We start from the raw sequence: 10,224 nt of genomic DNA, 5'->3' as shown, positions 1-10,224 counted from the left end.
TACCTTTTGTTTTCTAATACAAGAATAATGTTCCATAACATATATTTGCCACAATTTGTTCAGCCATCTCCCAATCGAGGGACATTCACTCAATTTCCAATTTTTTGCTACCACAAATAGGGTTGCTATGAATATTTTTGTAAAAGTGATATTTTTGCCCTCTTTCATGATCTCTTCAGAATATAGATCCAATGGTGATATTGCTGGATCAAAGGTTATGCAAATTTTTATTGCTTTTTGGACATAATTTCAAATTGCTCTCCAGAAAGGCTGGATAAGTTCACTGCTCCAGCAACAATGTATTGGTGTCCCACATTTCCCACACCCCTTCCAACATTGATCATTGTCCTTTCTGGTCATATTGGCCAGTCTGAGAGGTGTGAGATGATAGCTCAGAGATGCTTTAATTTGCATTTCTCTAATCAGTAATGATTAAGAGCCATTTTTCCTATGACTATGGATCACATTGATTTCCTCATCTGTAAATTGTCTTTGCATATCCTTTGACCATTTGTCAATTGGGGAATGGTTTTTTAAAAATAAATTTGACTTTGTTGTCTATATATTTTAGTTTGTTAGAAATATAGTTGTAAAAATTGTTTCCCTATTCACTATATATTCTTTAGAATTTTGCAAGGCAAATAGGGTTAAGTGGCTTGCCCAAGGCCACACAGCTAAGTAATTATTAAGTGTCTGAGGCCAGATTTGAACTCAGGTACTCCATGGCTAGTGCTCTATCCACTGCGCCACCTAGCTGCTCCCACTATATTTCTTTTGTTCTTGCTTACAGTGGTGTTGTTTGTGCAAGAACTTTTTAATTTAATGTAATCAAAATCTTCTAGTTTGTTTTTAGTGATGTTCTCTATCTCTTCCTTGGTCATAAACTACTTAGCTTTACATAGATATCACATGTAAACTATTCCTTGATCTTCTAGTTTGCTTATAATGTTGTCTTTTATGTCTAAATCTTGTACCTGTTTTGATCTTATCTTGGTAGGGTATGAGATATTGGTCTAATACCAGTTTCTGCTATTAATAACTTCCAATTTTCCCAGCAGTTTTTATCAAAGAAAGTTTTTATCCCAGGAGCTCAACATTTGGGGTTTATCAAACAGTTTATTACTGTAATAATTTCCTGCTGTTTTGCACCTAGTCTATTCCACTGATCCACCACTCTATTTATTTGCCAATACCAGACAGTTTTGATGACTGATGCTTGATAATACAATTTATATCTGGTAGGACTAAGCCACCTTTCGCATTTTTTTCATTAAATCCCTGTATATTCTTGACTTGTTATTTCTCCATATGATTTTACTTAAAAATTTTTCTAGCACATTAAAATAAGTTTTTGGAAATTTGAATGGTAAGGCACTAAATAAATAGTTTCATTTAGGTAGAATCATCATTTTTATTTTATTAACTTGGCCTATCCATGACCAGTTGATATTTGCTCAGTTATTTAAATCAGATTTTATTTTTGTGAAGTGTTTTTTAATTGTTTTCATGAGTTTCTGAGTCTGCCTTGGCAGGTAGACTTCCAATTATTTTATATTGTCTGAAGATATGTTAAATGGGATTTCTCTTTCTAGCTCTTCCTTCTTTATCTTGCTGGTAATATGTAAAAATTCTGAGGATTTATGAGGGTTTATTTTATATCTTGTGACTTTGCTTAAGTTGCTATTTATTTCTAGCAGTTTTTTGATGATTTATTAGGATTCTCTAGGAAATACCATCTTTTCATCTGTAAAGAGTGGGAGTTTTGTTTCTTCCTTCCCAAATATAATTCCTTCAGACTCTTTGTACTTTCTAAAAATACCCTTGTGTGCATATTGCTTCCCCCTTTTCAACTTATTTACATATTTCTCTTCTCCATTAAAAGTTAAGTTTTTGAGGGGTAGAGATTATCTTTCTTTCTTCTAATATTCATATGTCCAGTTCCTGACACATTTTGTAAGAACTTAATAAATTTTTGTTGACTTACCTTGAAGTGAGGATGTCAAATGAGTGGGTAAATAAGTATAGCAATGTGTAAACTTTTTGTAGAAAAGAAACATATACACTCTAAGGGGCATGAAAAAAGTAATTAGATAGAAATAAAAAAAAATTTAAATGTCTTTCTCTGGTGAAAGCCCAGTTGAGATTTTTTGTTTAAATTTTGCTTAACTGAGTTGTATAACTTTCTCCAGTCATACTGAGACTGAAGGGAATAAGTAGGGGAAGATATACATTCTCTGCTAACTCTAGCATGTATGCATAAGCAGATGAATATGAATGTTCTTCTAGTCTTTGTGACTTGAAAGCTTACAGATAATATCCTGTTTCAAATTAATAAACTATATATAAATGATTTAAGAAAGAATTGGATGAATAAACAGATGGTCCTTACTTTAATGAAGGGGACTTATCTTAATGAAGAGATATAAATGATGTGCATTTTTTATTTTTATAGTTTTTCCCCAGGTATGAGCAAAAGCAAATCTCAACATTTACTTCCAAAACCTTGAGTTCCAAATTCTCTTCCTTCCTCCCACCCACTCACCGCATTAAGCAAGTCAGTGACTTGGAGTGGTGTAGCTTAAATATGTACAACTGTGAAACACATTAGTACAATAGTCATGTTGTAAAAGAAAACAAAATCCCCTTCTCACAAAGAAAGAAAAACCTCAAGAAAAATAAAGAGGGTGGGGAGAGTGTGGTTAAGTCTGTATTCAGCCACCATCAGTTCTTTCTTTGGAATGGATGGCATTCTTTAATCATAGTTCATCAATGAAATAAATTGCTTCAATATTTTTTCACTCCATCCTATTCCCTCCATGTCCATTTATTCTACTCTCTATCTCTACTTTCAACCTGTCCCTTCTCAAGTGTGTTGTATCTGACCAGCCTCTCTCATTATCTTCCCTCTCTTCTGTCACCTGCATCCTCCTTCCATTCCCCCTTCCCCTTTCTCCCAACCCTTTCCTCTCCTATTTTACTCTAAGATAAGATAGTTTTCTATATTCTATATTTCATTGAGTGTGGGTTATTTCCTCTCTGAGAGACTTCTGATGAGAGTAAAGGATTACTCACTCCCCCTTATCTTGCCCCTCTTCCACACCATTGTCTCTTTTTTCTTACTTCTTTTATGTGAAATAACTTACACCATTCTCCCTCCCCTTTCCCTATCTCCCAGTACATTCATATCTTGTCCGTTAACTCCATGATTAGCATTTTGACTATATAATGAATAGATATTGACTATATCAAGTATTTCTACATTTGAAGTTGTCTTCTAATAGTTCAGGGTTAATAAATACCTTGTTGGCTTAAATCACTTACACATTTCCCCTACTTACAGTATTACTCTGATGAATGAAAATTTGTTATGGATTGTACAAAGGAAAACATTGATATAATTCTTGTCTGAATTATCATAACTGCAAGATTTGTAGAAATTTCAGTTAGCACATTTTATTATATTCTAGGGATATCTAAAATTCTGATCATTTTGTCTTCAAAAGAATATTGATGGAAGATAAAGATCATGAGGACAGAATAGCTTTCATATGATATCTGTCTTTCAATAAACAAAAGCATTTAATATAATTTGAAAAGTTTATTTTACCTTAAATTTCTGTTACATATTCCACATTGGTTTCAGAAGAATAAAAGAATTTTGTACTTGTGAAAGCAAAGACTTCATTATGTACCCTTGATTCATCCCTTCTCATCTTCAGGAGAAAATCCCTCCTACTTTCTATTATCTTCACTTTTTTCCTGTCTGCTGATCTTTTCCGTGATGACTAAAAACATATCCATTTTGCAATGCATTAAAATGGGGCAATGAATAGAGCACCAGCTTGAAGAGTACCTGATTTCAAATCCAGCCTCAGACACTTAATAATTGCCTAGCTGTGTGACCTTGAACAAGTCACTTAATTCCATTGCCTTAAATAAAAACAATTAAAAAAAAAGCAAAAAATCTCACTTGATCTTTTATCTTTAATAGCTATCTTCCTATATTTTTCCTCCTTTTCTTGGCTAAATTCCTTGAGAAAGTTTTTATGTTAAATTCTTTTTAATTCTTTCCTCTCACTCTTAATATTCTACAATTATATTTTCTAACCAAAATATTCAATTAAAATTAGTCTCTCCAAATTTGCCAGTAATCTCTTGTCAAATGCAATTTGCTTTTCTCAGTCCTTCAATTATTTGACTTTAGTGGAACATGTCCTTGCTCTTATTCATCAGGTCATAATTTTACATTATCCTTTGCTGGTTCTTCATGGGAGCTTAGAATTTTTCAACCAGAACTTAAGGTTGAAAAATTCTAAGCTCCCATGACTTCAGTTATCATTCACATGTACACGTATTTAGATTCCCAAATCTATATATTGAATCCTTGTTTCTAACTTGAGGAAATTCAAGTAGAGAGAGTTCAAATCTGACTTTCTGACATTACTTATCACTATATGACCCTCAGGATGTCACGTATCCATCTTTTGTCTCACTTTTCTCTTTATAAAATCAATTGGAAAAGGATATGGTAAATTGCTTCAACATCTTTGCCAAGAAAACCCTGAATGGAAATCTGTAGAGTTGTACAAAACTGAAAAAAAACAAACTGAACAACAAAGAACTCCAACTTTTGTTCAATATGAACATTCACAAGTTCAACAGTTTCTTAAATATCTCTAATTGAATCTTTCACAAACCTCTCAAGCTTACCCAGTCCAAAAAGCAAGCATTACTTATTCTACTAATCTCATCCAATTTCATTTTATTTTTGAAAGCATCATCATACTCTAGTTACTTAGTTTTGGTGTCATCCTTGACTTCTTACTCTCTCTCATTCAGTAGGTCCTATATATTGTCAAATCTTTTCATTTCTAATTTTACAATAGCTTTCATAACATTTTCTTCTATTCACTCAATTAGCTATTATCCAAGTTTAGGTTATTGTTCTGTCTCATCAGGGATACTTCAGAGACCTTCTAAATGATCTCCCAGCCTCATGAGTCTTTCCACTCTAATCCATCTTTCACTCGGCTTCAAAATTTATTCTTCTAATTTTTTTTCCTGCCAAAGGCCACTTGTATATTTATAACATAATTTATGGGGTATATTAATTCAACCATAAAAAACTTTCTATATTTATTGAATTTTTAAGTCCCTACCTATGAATGCTTTGGCAATCCCAGACCAACAAGAACCCACAGACCAGAGATTATCTGCTCCTGTTCTACAGCATAGACCTGACCATGTCACCCTCTGCTCACTGAGATCAATAGATTACTATCACCTCCAAGGCAAAATATATGCCACTCTCTTTGATATCTAAATCTCTTCATAACCTAATGCCTTCTTATCTTTCCACCTTTCTTTCTTCTCCACATACTGCATGATCCAACTACACTGTTCTTCTGGAAGTTTGTCTAACTGATTTCTCCATCTTCCACCTTCACAGGAGTTACATCCTCTTAGTTTTTCTGTTTTTCTTTCAGACTAAATTAAAAACCACATTTCTTCTGGGTAATTTCCTAGTCCTCGCACACTACTAATTTCTTTCACCTTTCAGATTACTTTCATCTACATTGTATTTAACTTATATGTTCATAACTATTTTACATGTTGTCTCCCCCTTTAGGTATCCCCACTATGAGTGGATAAAGAACTGGTTTTAATAATTTTTGGTATACCCTGGATGAATAATCGACCCTGACACTTAATAAATATTTCTTGAGAGGTTTATGGAGAAATGTAACAAAACATCACTTAACTCTTAATTGAGTAAAATTTGAATAATGGCAGAATTTACTTTTGTTTTCATTATTCATTATGTACCAGCCATTGGGTAAAGTACTTGAAATGCAAACTCAATTAAGTAAGACAGTCCTATCCCTCAAGTAATTTTCATTCTAATGAAGGTGGAGAAGAAGGCAACACATAAAAGTTAGAAGATTCTGAGAATGAGCTAGGGATGCATGACATCCCTGTCATGGTTTGGAAATGCCCAGGAAATGGCATGAAGTATGGGTTTCAAACAAAAAAAGATAGAATTTGCCCTTTCAGGTACCAGGATCCCAGAGTCAGGGCCCAGAATCTAGATGCTGAGTGCAACAGCTTCACTTTACATGTGGAAAATATCAAGGATCAGAAAAATTACATGTCTTATTCAAGGTCACTCAGAAAATAATCATTAAGGGTGAAACTTAAGTGAGCAGGATCAGGAGACCATTGTATACAATAACATCAACATCATGTAATGATTAACCAGAGACTTAGCTCTTCTTTGCAGTACAGTAATCACAGCTCTAAAGGCTCATGATGGAATATGCTATCTACATCCAGAGAAGAACTATGAAGCAGAATGGGGATCAAAGTATACTATTTTCATTTTTAAATTTTTTTTTCTTTTTTGCTCCTGACTTTGCCCTTTCATTCTTATTCTTCTTTCCCAACATGAATAATATGGAAATATGTTTAACATGATTGTACATGTACAACCTATATCAGATTACATCCTGGGGAGGAGGGACAGGGGGTGAGGGAGAAAATTTTGGAAATTAAAATTTAGTGTTGAAAACTATCTTTATGGAAAAATGCTATTACATTTTTTAAAGAGGTAAAACTTAATGATCTACCAAGTGACCTCCTTATGTCTTATCAAAATAATGTTGAAAACTCATCACTCATTCTTAGTAGTTTCCTTAATTCTTAGAATACCTTTCTTAATCATGATCACTATTAAATAAAATTACAGGCAAAATCTGTAAAGAGGTAAAGTTAAAAGAATTCTTGGTTCATCTCAGTCTTGGGACTAAGGGACCTTTGGTGTCCCTTACAACAAAACTGTTTTGGCTCTTGAAAACCTTGAAATAGAAAATAAATATCTAAGTTGTCAATAAGATTCAATTGTATAATGTCAAATGATGCCAAGTATGATTTAATACAGCCATCAATCAACATGTATGACTGAATTCTTTTTATTTATTTGGCATTAGGAATTATACTAAAGTGTAGAATTTATAAATCTAGTTGAGAAAATTCACTTTTGTGAAACTTTTGATCATTTTGAATCAGATTATAATTAACTGATAAATTGCATAGTACATTTCAATTTAATAAACATGTACGAATTACTTGCGATGTGCTAAAATCTTTTAACTATTTCTGGGAAGAAACAGTTTAAAGGACACATGCTCCCTGGTCCAAGGGAGATTAATAAAATCAGTTCTATATATTAACCTGCTTTTTGTTCTCAAATCATACATTTCACTCAAACCCTCTTACCTCTAGATATATTTGTTAATGTTCTAGCAATTCAAGGATAAGGTTTATCCTATATGAAGGTGTTGAAGTATCAAGTGTCATTCAATCACATCATTAAGTACGTGAGCAAAAGTAAAAAAAAAATAAAAACTTTAAGTTTTGCCTTTCCAAGTTTATCTTAAAAGTATATTATCAATTAAAATACAAGTTTAATATGTAAGGGTTTGACCCCACAAGCATATAGTTTAGAAATGGATAATCCTGTGAAGTTTTATAGTTTAGAAATGTGAAATGGAATATGTTGGCCTGAAAACTTAATTACTGCCTTGACAATAATTCACTTGGTGATTAGTCAATCAGTATATCACTTCTTTTTTTAATCTAAAAGGGAAAGTCTTTCCTGCCATGATGGTAAAAAACATTTTTTTTATTTTTATAGCCTAACTTTGAAAATATCTAGTAAATTTCAGTTCTCTCTCTCTCTCTCTCTCTCTCTCTCTGTGTGTGTGTATGTGTGTGTGCATGTGTGTGTGCCTGTCTCTTGCTCTCTTTATCTATCATCTATCTATCTATCTATCTATCTATCTATCTATCTATCTATCTATCTATCTATCTACCATCTCTCTCTATCTATGTCTCTCAATAGCAAATGAGAATTTATGACAGTTGTTGAAGCAGATTATTTTTCCTTGAAAATAATTCACATATCTTCAGAAACTGCATTCACCTTCAAAACTGGTGGGATAACCATTCACTAGATGAGTTAAATGGCATTTCAAATCCTCCTTTGACAAATGACATGACTGTATTTAAAGAGTTATGGCAAGATTTCTATTGTGCTTTTGAGACATAATTTGCTATATTGTGGTAAACCTGAATTTTAATTTTTCTAACAGATTCCAAATAGAAAAGGGAAGATAGGAAACTAAACATTTCATCCCAGGTTTTTGTGATATATAAAGGAGTTTTTATCTATTTTATACACTTCATTATATATTTAAATGTTGCACAGTAAGTCTCACTAGGCTTGTAGTCTACCCATTTTCCATCCACATCTTCCCAAGAAATCTGAGAAATCTCTACATAATATGTCCTATCTCCTTAGTATACTGTCTATTTGTACATACACTAATCACAAAATTAAAAGAAAATTTTGATTGGAAAGGAGAAGAAAGCCCCAAACAAAATGGCATCATCAATTACTTTCTATGATGAAACATTTTGTAGTTCACTATCCTCTTGCAAACCTTCATCATGCCCAGGAGACACCAAGAGCATTTTGTTAGAGCCAACTCTATGTGACTTGCAATAACTCATAATGAAGTGTTCATTTTGAGCCTAATCAATGCAAATTGGCATTTGATTTGCTATTCTATTAGTTGTCTAAATTTGAGAAAGTGTTAAAAATCCAGAACAAATTAAAATTGTTCTCATGCATTCCTTCTCCAACCTACACCTTACTAATCCAAGCATTTTCCAAAACACTCCTCTATAAAATAGTTTTGGAGCTCAACAAGAGTATAGTAGAGTGCTCACATCGGCAGCGCATATACTAAAATTGGAATGATACAGAGAAGATTAGCATGGCCCCTGTGCAAGGATAACACACAAATTCGTGAAGTGTTCCTTATTTTTAGGGGTTGCTAGGTGGTACAGTGGATAAAGCACTGGCTCTGGAGTCAGGAGTACCTGAGACACTTAATAATTAACTAATGGTGTGGCCTTAGGCAAGCCACTTAACCCCATTTGCCTGGCAAAAACATTAACAAAAAAGAGTATAGTAGAAGATGCAGGAAATGAATTCAACACCAATCTGAAGGACTGGTGACTGTAAGTTAATAATAATAATGATAATTATTATTACTATTATTATTACTATTATTATTATTATTATATGGTTCTTTAAGATTTTCAAAGTTCTCTAGATCTATTATCTCATTTGAGTCTCATGATACTTCTGAATCTCAGTCTATGCCAAGTACTCTACTAGGCAGAAATATTTCTCTTCCACTGTCTTTTTCATATTAACCTAAGTCTAGTTGGTTTTGCATATTTCGTTAATGAGTTTAAATCTATTGAACATTTCTATATCAGCAAGTTCTACAATGTTGTCCATCATTCCTGCATAACTTCAATAACTTTACCTGCCTAATCTCTTGATGGTCCCGTTACTCTATTGGCTCATACTTTCAAGCCCCTCCTTGTTTCATCACTGCTCAAGAAAACTGGGATGGTATTATGCATAGTATTATGCTTCTTCTTCTTCCAGTGTACTGAATCTACTCTTTAAACCACAGGCAACAAAATTAAAAGAAAGTTTCTTAGGGACAAAGAGATTTGATCTCCCAAGACCAAATTATAAAATGACATATTTTCCAATTTTATTTGTGGATTCTTACTTATAAACCCTGTTCTTAGTTTCAAGGCAGAGAAGAGAATAAACACCAAAGTATCACAGAAAAGCAGGGCCTGGTCACATTAACAATATAAAGAGGAATGTTAGAATTAGCCCTTCAGATTCTCCATGAGGGAATCTTCCTGTGTGAAAAAAACAGAGCCCAGACCAGTAGAGTATCAACCAGATATTTCCCTGTATTGAACACTTTTGGAAGCACTAGAAGATAACAGACATACAGAATTATCAGCATGAAAATGTCCTGAACCTTGGAATAATAGCTCCCCACATGAAGATGCTCACACCCTAACTTTGACATAAAATTTGAAGTTTAAAAAAAATCTATGCAGGAAAAGTGAGTAAATAATAAAAAACAAAAAAAGAGCTTGATTATAAAAAGCTACCTTGGCATCAGACAACACAAGACAATGTGAATACAGTTATAAGCAAAGAATGCTAATTGGCTAAAATCCCAACAAAATTCCTGGAATAGTCTTTTTTTAAAAAAAGAATTACATTATTATTGTAATCTTGTTGTGAAAATGAACATGAAACACCTCCCCCCAAAAGATAGA

At 33.0% G+C, this 10,224-nt stretch overlaps 1 non-coding gene across 1 annotated transcript; it reads left to right on the top strand.

Moving 5' to 3' along the window:
- Positions 1–8,782: 8,782 nt before the first annotated feature.
- On the top strand, positions 8,783–8,889 carry LOC141503589 (U6 spliceosomal RNA). The gene has a single exon (XR_012472935.1). It is a non-coding gene; the product is annotated as a U6 spliceosomal RNA (small nuclear RNA).
- The last annotated feature ends 1,335 nt before the right edge of the window (positions 8,890–10,224 follow it).

The sequence above is a fragment of the Macrotis lagotis genome, chromosome X (assembly GCF_037893015.1).
Source record: "Macrotis lagotis isolate mMagLag1 chromosome X, bilby.v1.9.chrom.fasta, whole genome shotgun sequence".
In the NCBI taxonomy this organism is placed as follows: domain Eukaryota; kingdom Metazoa; phylum Chordata; class Mammalia; order Peramelemorphia; family Peramelidae; genus Macrotis; species Macrotis lagotis.
Note: the sequence above shows the minus strand (reverse complement) of the source record. Positions and strands in the feature narration are given on the sequence as shown.